This window comes from Protopterus annectens, chromosome 15.part0, assembly GCF_019279795.1.
Source record: "Protopterus annectens isolate FY-2018-M chromosome 15.part0, PAN1.0, whole genome shotgun sequence".
Classification (NCBI taxonomy): Eukaryota; Metazoa; Chordata; order Ceratodontiformes; family Protopteridae; genus Protopterus; species Protopterus annectens.
Window position 1 is genome coordinate 303,247,970 of NC_056749.1, and position 16,707 is coordinate 303,264,676.

The following is a 16,707-nucleotide window of genomic DNA, read 5'->3' on the forward strand; positions in this document are numbered from 1 at the left end:
GGATAATCACAAGGCTTTTTTTAGTTATGTTAGGAACCTGGGTGGGAATTCCCAGATATGCTCAGAATTAATCCAAAATGACAAAAAATACATCGAACCCACAGACATTGCCAACATCCTAGCTGACAGGTTCAGTGCAAACTCCCCCCCCTCCCCACCAAAAGGGCAAATATCTATCCCAGCAGAGTGCTGCCCGTGACATCTCAGATGCTCAGGTAAGAGCCGCCCTCTCCAAAGCAAAAACACAGCATCAATGGGACCAGACTGTGTCCCGGGCTGCGTCCTACACGAACAACAAGAAGAGCTAAACCCAAACATAAAACTACTGTTCAATCTCAGCCTTACTACAGGATATGTACCCAAAGAGTGGCGTACAGCAACAGTGGTCCCTCTCCACAAAGGTGGTGCCTCAACGGACCCTGGAAACTATCGCCCCATAAGCCTGACTAGCTTGGTCTGCAAAGCTATGGAAAGGATCATCATGGACCTCATAAATAAAGATATTGGGGACCTACAGACACTGGATCCTACCCAGTTCGGCTTTGTTAAGGGCAGATCCTGCCTCTTAAACCTGGTCGACTTCTTTGAAACAGTCACCAAGGCCATTGACGAAGGGAAGGTGGTCCACACAGCCTACCTGGACCTCGCAAAAGCCTTCGATACAATACCCCACTCAGGCATTATAGATAAGCTCACCAGCTTAAATATAAACCCCTACGTCACTAGATGGGTTGCAAACTGGCTCAAGGACAGAACCCACATGGTTAGAATTGCTGGAGCCATGTCAGACTCCAAACCAGTTACAAGTGGCGTCCCACAAGGCTCAGTCCTGGGACCTCTCTTGTTCGGTATATATTTCTCGGAGGTACAGGCCAACACAGAAGGACTGTGGCTGACCAAGTTCGCAGATGACTGCAAACTGGGTGCCGTAATCGACTCTCCAGCCGACACAAGCATTCTCCAAAAGGGCCTCATAGAAACAGACAACTGGTGCCAGAGCCATGGCCGCAAGCCAAACGCCAAAAAGTGTAAAGTCATTCCCTTTGGCAAAAACAAAGTGCCCACAAATTACCACATAGGTGGTAATCCATTAAGTACAGAAGAAGTAATTGGGGACCTGGGGACCCAAGTTGATAGCAATCTCTCATTTGACAACCACGTGGCCAAAGTGGTTAGAAAAACATTTTATATAGCCCACCTAATCATGAAGGGATTCACATCTAGATTAGGGGAGGTCATTGTGCCTCTTTACTCATCCCTCATCAGCCCCATAATCGAGTACAATGCCCCTTTTGGGATGTACCTTACCAAACACCTGCAGCAACTGGAAAGACCCCAAAAGTACCTCACCAAGAGGATCAAAGGGCTCAGACAGATGCCATATGCTGCCCGGTTAAAGAAACTCCAGCTCTACTCAGTGGCATACCGCCTGCTCAGAGGCGACCTGTGCCTGACGTATAAAGCCATGTCCAACCCGGAATTAAGGGACATGCTGCACCTCAAAAAATCCAAATCCCATCGAGCTACACGCTCGAGAGACTTGAACCTCAGCACTGAAATAAATAGGACATACTGGAGGGACAGATTCATAACCCAGAGACTCCCTTCACTCTGGAATAAAATCCCAGTCCAGGTTAGGCAGAGTCCCTCATTGACTCTTTTCAAGAGGAATCTTGATGAGTGGATGGGAGATCGTAGGTTTACCCCAGGTATCACTTCTGTGTCACTGTTAGACAGAGGCACAGTATACTAACCTCGAAAAAGGGCATAACAAAATTAATTGGTGGCGAAAGCCAAACATACTCTGGCTAGGCTTATAAATGCCCTAGGGCAGATAGCCTAGTATGAACCTATGAGGACAGATGTACGGTCTACAAGGAGAGGCCCAAAGCTTTTGTAGACTGGCTGGATGTCTGATGTTCTTTGCAGGATACTTCCCATGTAGTTATGTCCAGTGCAACAGTAAACTATTTGAGCGTCTACTGCAGTGGTTAAGTTAACTGACACACTGTATTTCATCTTACTGGGCACTATGCCTATCACATGCTTCCATTTGGACATGTATTCTGTGTCCTGAATTAAATATATTAGTCTAAGTTGCTTTGTTTTATGTTATATGGGTTGGAGACAGTGGCATTGACAAAAAGGCAGGAGTCGGAGCTTGATGTGGCAGAGTTGAAGATGTTAAGATTTGCACTGGGTGTGACGAGGATTGACAGGATTAGGAATAAGTGTATTAGAGGGTCAGCCCAGGTTGGAAGGTTTGGAGACAAAACCAGAGAGGTAGGATTACGTTGGTTTGGACATGTGCCGAGGAGGGATGCAGAGTATGTTGGGAAAAAGATGCTAAGGATGAAGCTGCCAGGTAACAGGAAAAGTGGAAGGCCTAAGATGAGGTTTATGGATGCGGTGAGAGAGGACATGCAGGTGTTTGGTGTGACAGAGCAAGATGCAGAGGACAGGAAGAAATGGAAACAGTTGATCTGCTGTGGCGACCCCTGACGGGAGCAGCCAAAAGAAGTTGCTTGGTTGTATATTATGCTTCCAAGTCTAGAATTCCCAAACCACCCTATTTTGTCAGTTTAGTTTATTCTCCATTTAACTCTCTTACTTTTGTTATCCAAAAGAAACTCCTTAATTTCTTTTTCTTCTGTATTTAATGTCTTGGTTGAAAAAAGACAGGAACAAAAGCCTCTTAATTGCTTGTAACTTCTCATCAGTAAGTTTCATTAGTCTTGCCTTATCTTATAATCTTTTGAGTAATTTCTTTCTACATTTCTTTAGCTGCTGCTGCTTCAAGATCTGGTTCCAACCAGATTCCTAATATTATGTGTTGTCATAACTCCAGAAAAAGGGAATCATTGTTCCAAGTCAGGTTTGGGTATAATTCATTACTTTTTTTTTTCTTCTTCTTTTCTTCATAGGTGTGTCCTAGGGAAACAGCCCTGGAGGCTTTACAAGCCTAACCCATAGAAATGCCCTGTCATCATGCTTTTGATAGTTCCCGGTGCCTCTATCAAGTAGAGCCACTGGAGTGATGCCCACGGTGAACTTTCTATTTCCCATCCACTCATCAAGATTTCTCTTGAAAAAGGCCAGTGAGGTGCTCTGCTTGACATGTATGGCAAGTCTATTCCAGAGCATGGGCAGTCTCTGGATTATGAATTTACATTATATCCTGCTATACTATTAAAATATTTGTCAGTTATAACTTTTATATCACATTTTAGATTGGTAACATATATGTCTGCAGAAAGGGCAGTTTTTTATTCGTATTTCTCCACTGATGGTTTGGATGTGTCTCTGTCTGCTAGTTGTTAGGGTGCCATCCATAAGACTACAGAATGGGAGGAATTCAAGTAAGGGCAGAAGTTTCTTTAAAGTTTGACAGGGCCCCATCAGTGAACGGAAAAGTTACATACCAGCATTCAGAGGCACCTGCAATTAACCCCTCTCTGCCTCATTACTGCTCTAAACATTTTAAGGCAATTGTAGTGGCTGTTATTGTATCCTGTTTAACAGACGTTGAGTAATACTAACATTACCACAGCCAAGAGTGTACGTACAGGGGGCATACATTGCTTACCTGTGTTTTTACTGATGTAAGCCCTCTTTGAGTGGGTTTGCCTTCGTGTTATAGCATCCTTGAGCACCCACTGGTGCATGAGTGTAATTGTACTGCACCCACTCTGCAGAGTTTGTGTTATCAATAGTTTACAGTGATTTGCCTTCACTTTTAGTTTCTGTCTTTTAGCAACCACAGCAAAACTCTACCTCAGGCCTTTTGCTTACTTTTGTTGGGCTGGGTGTGCAGAATCACTGGATTTGAGAAGGGCCAGACTGATGTCTCCCACTAATGTGGTAGGTGTGGCCCACTTCACTCCCCCAACCCCCCCCCCCCCCGAGCTGCACATTTAATCTCACTGCTGTCCTCCCACTTTTTAATGACATCACAAACCTGATTAAAGATGCAGCTTCATATCAGGACAGTTTCCACATATTCACCCCCCTCTTACCATCCATCACAAAAGTATTACCTGCTTAAAACCATATAGCTGAATATCCAACCTCATAGAATACACATCTAAAGCCTCCTCAAAAGAATACAGCTAGTTAACACAGGTGAACTAGCCATCTCCCACTACTGCTAGGGGTTTGAATGCTTCTAGAGTCAAGAGTTGCCCACCCCAAGTATTTCACATCTCAATGAAATTTAAACCAAGAGAAGACTTTAATAGAGCAAGAAGATAAAGGCTTATGTCCAACTGCTATTAGGAAAACTAGCCGTCTGACACTATTGCTAGGGTGTGATTATCCCTACCAGCTACCTCTCAGACAAGGTTTGCTCATCCTGATTATTACACCTCTTAGGGAAAGTTTAAACCAACAGTAGATGTTAATAGAGCAAGAAAATACTGGCTTGTGTCCGATTTGCTATCAGCAGAGAGAGTGTTTCGCACAACCAGCTGGTCTTATCTTACTGCTAAACATTGCATTAAATGCACCATTTCTGCTATATTTTGTAATAGGTTTCCCTGTCTTCAGTTGAATGGCTGCCCCCCCCCCCCCCACTACTCTCTCTGGTCACCCTTAAGATGTGTACTGCATTTTAGTCTATTTCCCCCTAAAACTAAGCAGCAACCCTGCAACCAGTCTGATAAAAACAAGCCAAAGATTAACAATTATTTAACATTAGATTTTGATTACATTGCTGCTGAATAAACAGTTTTTTGTACATTACCATAGTTCAGGACTTGGCTCTTTTCTCTAGGGGCTAGCCCCACTCCGCTCAGCTATGCATCAAGTGGCTTTGCTGCACTTCCCACCCACACCCATAGTATTAAATTAATTGGTCTTAACATATCACCTGACTCTTCACTACCAATATAGCCACCAGTTATAACCCAATAAATAACCAATTCATTACAAACCAGAAAGCAAAAAATCTTTTTTTTCTCCATCCTTCTCTTACCAATCCCCCTTTTTGAATAGACGCATCTCAGTATTTTTTGAGTTTTCTACCTCCCATTTCTCTCTGTACTCGTGCATACAGCTGTTTAGCACCTATCAGCATGCTTATTCATCTACTTCCCCTAAGTGGAATGCTCGTTATCCTAAGACTTATTAACTTCTTGTGAATCATGCCCTACCTATACTCAAACCAAGTCCTCCACAAAAACCTACTTCTTCCCTGATCACTGATACAGCTCCTAATCTGGCCATCCCTCTTCAGCATAGACAAAACCGTACTAAAAATGTATATTACTAAACTAAATGAAATATAAAACCCCTCACTCCAGTGGAGAAAAGTTCCAAAACTAATTCTCCATAAACTGAAGAACTCCACCACCCACCCCAGTAAACTAATAGAGTTGAAATGTACACTCCAACACTGTGTCCCATCGTAAACAAAACCAACACCCAATCCACTGCATAAAAACTCCCCTTCCTAACGGTCCTCTGCAACACAACAAATCCCAGTTTCCTCTTACAGCCTACAAATATATGATCTCATTGCCTGCAGCATCTGCAGTAAGATATCTGACCTTCATGCATGGATTGAATTTAGTCAACTCCACATTCTAGTTATCATTGAAACCTGGTTAAGACCTGAAATTAGAGAGGAAGAAATCATTCCTCCCCGTTACACCATTAGTAGGAAAGACTGCTTAAGTTAACAGGTTGGAGGTGTGGCCATCTTCTTTCAAGCTACCTTACAAATCCATACCCACCTTCTAACTATTCTACTACACAACAATGAATAAGTACTAATAGCCAAACTTCACCTAAATGATAAGGAATGCATAAACCATGTAGCTATCTTGTGTGTGTGTGTGTGTTTGTGTGTGTATATACCAAAAATGCCAAGACTATTGAAAACGTACTTGGCTATTTTATCGTCTACTTTCAACCAAGAAACCATCCTGCTTGCTGACTTTAACATGGACTGGGCTTCTAACGAACCTTACTCTACTCCTATGATATTAACGTCCGTTTCACTTAGTGATCCAACAACCAATCCGATCTGACAAAATATTAAAAAAATCCATACTAGACTGCATACTCTCAACCAAGGTCAAAACAAAAAAGGCCAGCACCAGGTGTTGTTTGCAGAATACGTTTATTAACAAAATGGCATCATACCGGTTTCTGCACACTAGCCTTCCTTTGTATTTATACTCTCAGGCAACCCTGAAACCATTAAACTAGTTAACTAGCCAGCACCCTCTCAGACTCTCAGCGATGATCACTCCACCTACATCAACAGAGTGTGTCATAAGCCCCTGAAATCTCTGTACTTCAACTCTGTAAAAATCTTAACTAATTTTGATAAGTCCATATTTAATGAGACACTCAACAGTGTGACTGAGAATCCCTCTAACATCTGTCTGTAGATGAAGCTGTCAGTTCAGTAACTCCATACTAAACCAACAAGTCCCAGTGAGACATAAGAGTGAAAATAAATTCTACCCGTCAAGCTAAACAGTTCATGAGAGATAGAGAGAACACCTTGAAGCAATGGTACAAAACTAGGACGCAATCCTACTTGGATATGTATCGGTGCCTCAGAAACTGCACAAAGGCCCAAGTTCATTATGATAAAAAGAACACCACAAACTAACCACACATACAAAGTCCCCCAAAAGATGTTGGCAGAATTTAAACAACCTCCTGAAATCAGACCGAAAACCTACCCCAAATCATTTCCCATCCGAAACCAGCCAGGACATTGCAGACAAATTCGACAAGTACTTCATATCCAGGACTACGTATGATGTGAGGTAGTGCTAGGTGGAGTAGGGCAGTGCGCGTGTAACATATGCCAGCCTAGCTAGCTGGAATTTTGTAAAGAATTGTATGTCATTTGAATATCTAAATGTATTTGTAAAATTCCTTTGCAGGAAATCTCTCCTTTTGAAGTGTCCATTGTTTGCTTTTCTAGACCTGTTGACTGGTGACTTGTTTCTTTACCACCTCTGTCTGACAGACTTATTTTCTCTTTGCAAGTTAATCACGTGCCTGCTAAAGGTCTCTGCAGGTTTTTAATCCAAGTGGATATACAACTTGAAGTGATACAGGATACAATGTTTCATTTGTCTGCAGAGTCCCCAGGAAGGAGTAAAATAATTTATGCCAATTCTTGTTTATAACAAAAAGTCATTATCCACATCAGCCCTTGTGTCTCAAGCCTTTAAGATTGTTAGTTCATCCTCAAAATATTTACTTTTTTAGCTGGTATGCCTGCAGTTTAATCAGTGTAGGTCTCTGCTGCTTTCTAGGTCTTAACATAAGAATATTTACACAGTTTGCTCTTTCTGTTTCAATATTGGCAATAGGAAGTCCATGTGCTATAGCATTTTCTATTCCCTTCAGTTTGTTCTGGTATTGCTGTAAACCTCCATTTGTCTATGTGTAACCTATGGTTGAGTTCATCTGGTTTTTATGCATTTGTTTATATTTTAATTGATTTTCCAGTTTTTTCTTTCACCTCCTTGGTTAGCATACCTTTTTTTTTTGAGTACCTGGTTAAACATCTATTCCCTGTAGCCTTCTGCAGTTTGTCTATTCCAACGGAGAGTGATTTATCTTTAATATCTCAAGGTGTATATAGTCATTGTTTCTCTCTAGGGTGACTGACAAATTTTCTGTTTCAGCTCACATTGCCATATGCTTTTCCCACCACTGCTTGAACATGGTGTTTTCAGTCTCCTTCAGAGTTTTCTTGATTGCTCTCCCTTTTTCTCCTCTTTGTTGACTTTCTGGCCATCATAGACACGTCATCTGCCAGTTTCTGTTAAACATTTACAGTAGCTTGCATTCATTTGCTGTTTTAAACTGCTGTTTGACCAAAGCTGTTTACACTACCTTCATAGTCTCAAAATCCATATACTTGATGATCTTGGTAGAAAGGCTAAAACTTGAATAGCAGTTATATATGTATTCCCTCCCACAGCCTTAATGCATACGGCTCTGTACAAAGTCATGCTTTATGACAAAAATGTTTGTGCCTGGTGGCATAAACGAGGACTAAAACAGTCATCATAAAGCTAACCCATTAAAACTAGTTTCATGTTAGTCTTCCCCAACTGGTTTTTATAGGTGCAAGACCATGTAGCACTCAAATCTCTACTCAAGATATCTATACTAACAAATATTCTAAACGAAATGTGCAATGTGCAGTCTTCTACTGAAATAAATGACCACAGTCCTGTAATTTACTTTTGGTTTCTGAAGTATTGGAAATCACCACTGCAGTTACACATACAAAATCCATCCAAGAATCTTCAGTAAGTATTGTATTGACTGAATTACAGTTTATAAACTGAAGCATTGGTTAGGAATGTTTCTAAGCAACCACTATGCTATCCTGTTCCTAATGCATAGTTTTAATATAATCTGCTGTAGAAAATGAGCTGTATTCAGTCACAAAAGTGAGAATGAAAGCTCTAGTTGATTCATTGGTCACAAATGAGCCTCAGCAACTTCTGAGAGCTAAGGATAGAGCTTTGGATGGCATGGAAAGCCACCTCCCACAGACTCCAGCAGGGATAGGGCTTATTTTTACCTTTAGAGAATAATAAAGATCAGTACCAGTGGTGATAAGGCCAAGTGCCTCTGAAACATGCAGGTTATACAACTGGTTGTTGTTGTTTTTCTTTCGGCTTTTCCCGGTTAGGGGTCGCCCCAGCGGAACTCCGGGCCGCTAATGATTGGCAGTAGATTTTTACGGTGCCGAGGTGCCAGCTCTACGCCCAACCGTCAACGAAGGCACGCCCATTGATGCATGTCTTTCGAACACTACTCTCCGCAGGGAGGATATGCAAACTCCACACAGAAGGCGCTCCAGCCGAGAATCGAATGGGAGCAAACCAAAAAAATTCTGGTAATCTAGAAAGGCGATCAGTAAAGTTTTCTCTAAAATGGCTTTTGTTTCCAGACTCAACAAGCATATTTATTTTTGAAATACAGTACTGGCCATCTACCAGAACCAAACCTATTGATTTTAAGTTGTACTCCTCCTCCTAAGCCGTTGTATTGTACTACACAAGCTACAATCACATCCCCTATTCTGCTTTAAAGTAATGAAAAAGTCGAAGGTCTAGGAGTTGCTCAGTAACATTGATTGGCAGTGCAATCCTGAATTCCATACTGTACATCCTACGATATTATGTCTTTGCAACCAGCTTCTATCTAAATCCCTAATATACATTTGCTACCTAAGATTTGGCACTAGGCTAATACCATAGAGCTTCAAAGTATGCACTTATCTTTCTTATTAAAAGTCCCTTTACCATCTACAGCCAATGATTACTGTCCATTTGATAATGTGTGTCTTCTTTACAGAATACTGATCTACACATATATGATGTATGATCAGGTGCTAGAATACAGTGTACAGCTTGTCACTATAACTGAATGACAATTCAGATTTGACCTAACTGTAGCACAGACACTGCCATCTCTTCTGTTATAAATCAGATTTAGAATGATATTGATAACGGTATGCTGACAGGGGCTATATTTTTGGACATAAAGAGGCATTTGAAACAATTGACCATACTTTACTATTATAGAAATTGGCTAGATGTGAATTCTCTTCAGAGGTTATTTACAGTGATTTAAGTGGTAACCTTAGTAAAAAAGCTTTCAGAGTAATTTCACCAAGCATCTAAGCTGAAACAGACACGTCCACAAAAAGTGTCCCTTAAGAATCTGTGTTGGACCCTCTCCTGCACTTTTCAGCAGTGATTTACAGTGTGATCTAACTAAGATTATCTTGAATTTTTATTCCTATGATATAGTCATTACAAATGCTAACAGCAGCTCTAATACCTTCACCATGTCCTTGCAAGGCAATTTCAAACTAATATGGAATTAGAATACTTGTAACAAGTTGGTAGTAGGCACTGACAAAACTACTAATATGGTATTTGGCACATCTAAAACGTTGAAAAGCATCAGAGCTGTAACCATCTTGGATCTAAGGGAATTAACAATCAAAAATACCTTGGACTTCTCCTGAGTCACACTTTTTTACCTTTCATGTTGAAACTCAAACTAATAATGTACTGGTGTAGTTGAAACTTTATTACATAATCTTCAGTTTAACTTTCTCCTCTGTCAGAGAGTGCAGTATAAATGCCTTGCTACCTCAAATCGATTATAGCCAGTCTTAGCTTTACCCTCTGCCCAAACTACATATCTTATTTTCAGTGATCTAAGTAAGTTATGCCACTTAATCCGTTTTACCAACACTAGAAAGCTGCATTCTGTTACCCTTACTAAATGGTTCAATCACAGAATCTACCCACTGTTTAATATTGCTACATTCATATTGCTTAATTGAAGTTATTGTTCTCCACTTATGAATGCATTTGTTATTGGAGATCATTAATATGATTTTTATCAGGAGGGTACACGGCTAGTTGAGCAACCATTAAAATTGACATCAGTTGAACAGAACATTTACAAAAATGGTTTCAACCTAGTGGATTTGTATTTTCACAGAGATTAGAAATTGATTAGTTACATTTTGGAAATGACTTAAAACACTTATGCTTCAAAAAGATAAGTGTAAATACAGGGTTTCAGAGTTTTGTGCTGACTGAATTTAGGCACCAGACATTACTTATGTTGGTAAATATTAAACACTTTTTCAGTAGTAGTCGTGACAAAGAGGGAGACTGCCAGCTCAGCTATGTGGAATTTGGTCTGTGCTGAGAGACTTTCTGTATTGTCTTGGAAGTGTTTTATTGTTTTATGACTTCCAGCGTTTGACAAAGATCTGAGGAAAAGCCCTTGTCTATGTATTTTTACAGGTAGATGATAAATGCTACCAGCTGACATCAATGGTTGTTTTGGGCCTGAGGACTAGAAGTCAAATGACAAGAAATTATGTCTTTATGCGAGCTAGCCCAGCAGTAATAATTGAGATATCAATTTGAGAAAACTGTGAGAGAGAGCATTCTGTATTCTTGTCTTGGACCTGACAAGAAGACCCATTCACCACACATCTGCCTTGCTCTGAAGTAAGTTAACTAGAGTGCAGTAATTCTCTTAGATAGAGTCAGGAATATAGCAAAACTTAGTTTAAATATTTTTCTTCATTTATTTGAGATTGTCCTGCAATGTTTTAAATATTTCCTGTAATTTTGAACTCTGATGTCACTGTAAATATATATTTAGTATTGTCTTATTTTTTTATTATTTATTATTAAATATATTTAAACATTTCATTGTGGCTGATCTGTCTAGAGATATTTAAGTTCTGAGAGTACTTGCATATTTATTTGGTGACACAGTGGGCCACTTCTAATAGCCTTGCTCTTGGTCAAACTACCATTTGTATTATTAGTAACATTACACAGTAAGATTGGACACCCTTTGTTAAGGGCCTTAAAGTAGCTGATAAGGAGCTGGCTGATGGCAGTGATAACTACCTTATAGTCAGGCAAAAGGGGATATAGCTAGTAAACCTGTGCCAGCCTTTCTGTGTGTGTGTGTGTGTGTGTGTGTGTGTGTGTGTGTGTGTGTGTGTGTGTGTGTGTGTGTGTGTGTGTATCAGCTACTTGGGCAGGGACATGAAGCACTGGTTGGACAGACAGGGTGCTGGAGGTCTTGGCTTGGCCACTCAGCTGAGTTGTCAACTCTGTAGCTGTGCCAGTGGGGAGTCTTACTGAGGATCCAGAGTAAGGAAGAAACAAGCCCTGGACAGACTGTGGTCTCTGTGTGCCCTTAAGTGCACTTGATGCAGAGAGCTGCATCTGGTAACACTGTGTGTGTACCTTGTCATCCTTCCAGTGTAGGGTGAGGATTGAGGCTCCTTGATTACTGTTTTAGTGGTGGGACATCACATTTATTGGTTGGCAGTGGTGGGATATCCACATATTGGGATTCAGTGGTGTGGATATTGAATTCCTGTAGCCTGTAAATAGTGGTCACTAAAGAAGATGTTTGTACTGTTAAGCAGCCACACTGTGAACATTCAGAGTTTCATATCACAATAGTTTTATTTATTTTTTGTTTGCTTAGTTAGTGAGATCAGGCAAGGATTTCGGCAGAGGAGTATAGCAAGCTGACAAAGGAGCCAGTTGGCTGAGATGTGCCATATCAAAGGACTAGTGCATGCCAGTCTAATGAAAGCAGAAATGATTGCCTCCTTAGTCACAGCTGCATCACAGACCAGCGACCAGAAAGACAAACAGACTGGCCTTGGGGATGTACAGTTCTTAGAAAATGGACAGATGTCCTTCAAGAATGCAACTGCAGTCATAACATATGGGTTGTCCTGCCTCAGGCAGCCCTCGGTCGGCCGGATTCCAAAGTCTGGGTCCGGCCGCTGTGTCGCCTCCTCTCCGACGTCAGAACGGCTGGAGTATAAAGGCATCGGCCGACGCCATCTTCTTCAGTCTTTCTTGCCGCACAGTGCCCGAAGCAGAAGCAGTTCGCAAGTGCCGGTCGGTCAGCTCCTGTGTTTTCAGTACCGAAGTCATCTAAAAGCTAAGTACCCCGTTGGGGAACATTTTTTCTTGCCTCACAAGGACTTCCATTCTTATTGCCTCCCTTGCCTGGGCCCAGACCACGACGTCTCTGCCTGTGCTGCCTGTGCTTGCTTTAATAAGCGCACTCTCAGGCGCCGGGCAGAATTTGCCGAAGACTTTTTCGGCGAATCTTTCGCTTATATCATGCCGTCGGAACAACCAACTACTCAGTCTACCAAAAAATGAAAGGACCGGGACCGACATCCTCGGCCTGCGTCCTCCACCGATACTCCTCCTAAACCCTCCGCGAGTGCTTCGGTCCCTTCGGAAGCGGTAATTCAACTGCTCCAGGCCGACGACACAGCGTTAACATGTCCTTCGGTCTCGGAGTCTACACCGGTGCCGGTTGTTGATTTTCCTCCAGAAACCGAAGTTCTGGATCTACCCGACACCATTCCTGTGGACAAGGTTACTCCTGCACGTGGGACAGCTAGGCCTCCTGTATCCATGTCCATCAAGGCCTTTGCACGTGCTAAGGCCACCAGCCAGGTCAAGGCCCATCCTAAACCTACTGCCCAGGCCCCTTCTTCTGATAAACAGATCATGTCTCTTGCTGCAGATCTTATTTCTCTTATCAGGGGGTCTCAGCCTCATCCAGACAGAGGTTCTCAGCCGCCTGCAGAGAAAAGGCCCAGAACTGAGTAGGCTGACAACCTCTCTTCAGATGAAGCCTCTGGGGATTCTGAGCATTCAGATACCCAAGAAGAATCCTTCCAGGCCTATGAGGACTCTGATGCTGAGGAATCAATTCCCTCTGCCTCTCCTCCAGAGGATTTTTCGTTCGGTGAAGTCCTACACTCTATGAGGGAGCATTTTAAATGGCAGGGTCAGGAATTCTCTGATTCCAGGAAAAGGCTACGTACCTTCCTCAAGCTACCCCAGCACAGACCTTTAGCTATCCCTCCAGTTATGGATGTCCTGGATGATGTTTTCTCCGACTCCAGTGCTAACCCTGATTCTCTCCCTCCTGCTCCTATCAAGCCAGACAGATATTATAGGGTCCCTGACACCCACAAACATCTCTTTAAGGCCCATTCTGTGGATCTAGAAACTATTTCACAGGGCCCCAAGGGAGTGGCTACTTCCACAGCCAAGTATCCACTGCCAGCGGATAGGGAAGCTAGGTCCCTGGAGAGATGGGGTAAAAAAGTTTATACCTCTACCACCCTGGCCATGAGGTCACTTAACTGCCTTTTTCATATGTTTCAGTACCAGGATTTTTTACTGGATGATTTACAGAAAAAGCTAGCCTCTCCTGAGCCTATTGATAGAAAGGCATTGCAGGATCTAGTGCATAACACTCAGCAGATTAGCAATCATTTTCTTCAGTGTGGTTATGATGCATTGGAGGCTTCATGTAGGGCAGCTATGACTGGGGCTGTTATGTAGACATGCTTGGTTAAAAGAACAGCCACTGCCAGACCATGTTAAAGTAAAGTTACTTGATGCACCTCTGGAAAAACAGAAGCTTTTTGGTGCTAATGCACAAGATGTGTTGAAGTCCATTGAGGAAAAAGCTAAATCAGTACAGACAGTCAAAGATTTCCTCCAGGTTCAGCCACCCAGATTCAGCAGGAATTGGCCTTCAAAGAATTGGTCCTTTCCAGACACTGACAAGTTTCAAAGGGGAAAAACAGGCGTGACTGACGTAGAGGACAATACCGAGGTTCTACAGGGCCACCAATGGCAACCACCAAATCAAAGAAGTGGCACAGGCAGTCCAGCTGCACCACAAGGACAACCACAATGACTTGACTTTCATACCATCTACAAAGGCTCAAAGAGAAGCACCTTTGGGCGGAAAATTATCCTTATTCTCAAAAAACTGGCATATCTTAACCAAGGACAACTGGATTCTGGATTTAATAGACAAAGGTTACAGATTCCACTTCCATACTTTACCAATAAGACAAGGCATGCCAAACCTGCCACTCCATCAAAGGGCAGAGGCACTCATTCAAGTTTCAAAGCTGTTAAATATAAAAGCAATAGAAAAGGTCCCTCCACAGGAACAAGGCCAGGGATTTTATTCAAGTCTGTTCCTTGTTCCAAGAAAGGAAAACAAATGGAGGCCTATACTGGACTTTAGGTTCATAGGTTTATACTAGGCTATCTGCCCTAAGGCATTTATAAGCCTAGCTCAAAGTTTTGTGGCTTACGCCACCCCTTATGTTAAAAAATACTGTGCCCATTAGTTTGTTGTGCCTCTGTCCAGCAGTGACACAGAGATGATTCCCGGGGTAAACCTACGATCTCCCATCCACCGGTCAAGATTTCTCTTGAACAGAGCCAGCGAGGTGCTCTGCCTCATATGGATTGGGATTTTATTCCACAGCATAGGGAGTCTCTGGGTGACAAATCTATCCCTCCAGCATGTCCTATTTATATCCGTGCTAAGGTTTAAGTCGCTTGCTCTAGTGGATCTGGTAGATTTGGATTTTTTGAGGTGGAGCATGTCCATTAATTCCGGGTTGGACATGGCCTTGTATGTCAGGCACAGGTCACCTCTTGTCTACTCTAAATACTTATCTCATTGTGCCAAAGTTCAAAATGCTGACGTTGCAACAACTCCTTCCCATGCTGGGCAAGGGGTCTTGGCTGGTCACTCTGGACCTCAAGGAGGCATACCTGCATGTCCCAATCAGACAAAGCTGCAGAAGATACCTCAGATTTCTTGCAGGGACAGAGCATTATCAATTCTCAGTATTGCCGTTTGGCTTATCTACTGCGCCCAGAGTGTTCACAAAATGCCTGGCATCAGTAGTGGCACACTGCAGACTCCAGGGGATTCAAATATACCCCTACCTGGACGACTGCCTCATACAAGCAGACAACAAACAAACCTTGATAGCAAACTTGGACTATGTCATTCAATTACTGCAGGCCTTGGGACACATAGTCAACATTCAGAAATCAAGACTTCTGCCATCCCAACAGATTATTTTCCTAGGAGCCAAACTGGACACAAAAACACAAATGGCTTATCTCACAGAGGAAGAACAACAGCAGTTACCAGAGTACTTCAAAGGCCTAGCAAAGCTCTCCCAGCTGACTGCAAGGAAAATCCTGCAGGCCCTGGGGTTCATGGCATCTTGCATTCTTCTGATACCTTTGTCAAGACTTCATATGAGAAAGCTGCAATGGTACTTAAAAAGCTTATGGTCCCAACACAGCCAAAGCCTAGAAGACGTAATCCCACTCATTCCATGTCTGCGAAGAGAATTTTTGTGGTGGGCTCAAACAAGTCAGTTAAACAAAGGCATGTCTTTCAACAAACCTCAAGCAGGCCAAATGATTACAGCAGATGCCTCAGACCATGGATGGGGGGCGCACATGGAGGGCAGATGCATTCAAGGTCAATGGACACCAAGGGAAAGGCATCTGCACATAAACCAAAAAGAGATGTTGGCAGTGATACATGCAATCAAGACTTTTGAAAAATCACTTCAACAAGGACATTTGCTAATAAGGACAGACAACACCACTGTTATGTGGTATATAAACAAGGAGGGAGGCACTCATTCTTATCCCCTCTGCAGACTAACAATGATTCTCTGGGAAAAATCCCCAAGTCTGAAGATACATTTGCAATCCCAGTTTGTGCCAGGCAAGGACAATGTACTGGCGGACAAGCTGAGCAGAAATTTCTTGGATCCACACGAATGGATGCTGCATCCTCACATTTTCTCACAAATAACAAGGACATGGGGAAGACCGGACATAGATCTCTTTGCTTCTCACATGAATCATCACCTGGAAAAGTTCTGTACAAGGACCCACCATCCTCTAGCCTGGAAAACGGATGCACTCTCCTTCAGCTGGAATTCCCTAACAATTTATGCATTCCCTCCTCTACCACTGCTGACCAAGGTGATACTGAAGATCAAAGCAAAACAACCAACAGGCATTTTGATAGCTCCAGACTGGCCAAGGCAGCACTGGTACCCATTGCTGTTGAGCATAACTCGGACCAAACCGTGGCCTCTGCCCCTATGGCCTCTGCTTCTAACACAACACAATTACAGGACTGTTCATCAAAACCTGGAAACATTGCATCTGACAGCCTGGAGGTTACCATGACTCCTTCCGATATCTCTCTTTCCAAAAAAGTTCAAGAGATCTTACTGGAAGCACGCAGACCTTCCACCAGAAAAACCTATTCAGC

At 42.5% G+C, this 16,707-nt stretch overlaps 1 protein-coding gene across 1 annotated transcript in view; it reads left to right on the forward strand.

The window, feature by feature from the left end:
• The window catches only part of TMEM179B (transmembrane protein 179B), a 495,505-nt gene that overhangs the window by 68,092 nt on the left and 410,706 nt on the right, over nt 1–16,707 (forward strand). The gene's annotated exons all lie outside the window — the stretch shown is intronic.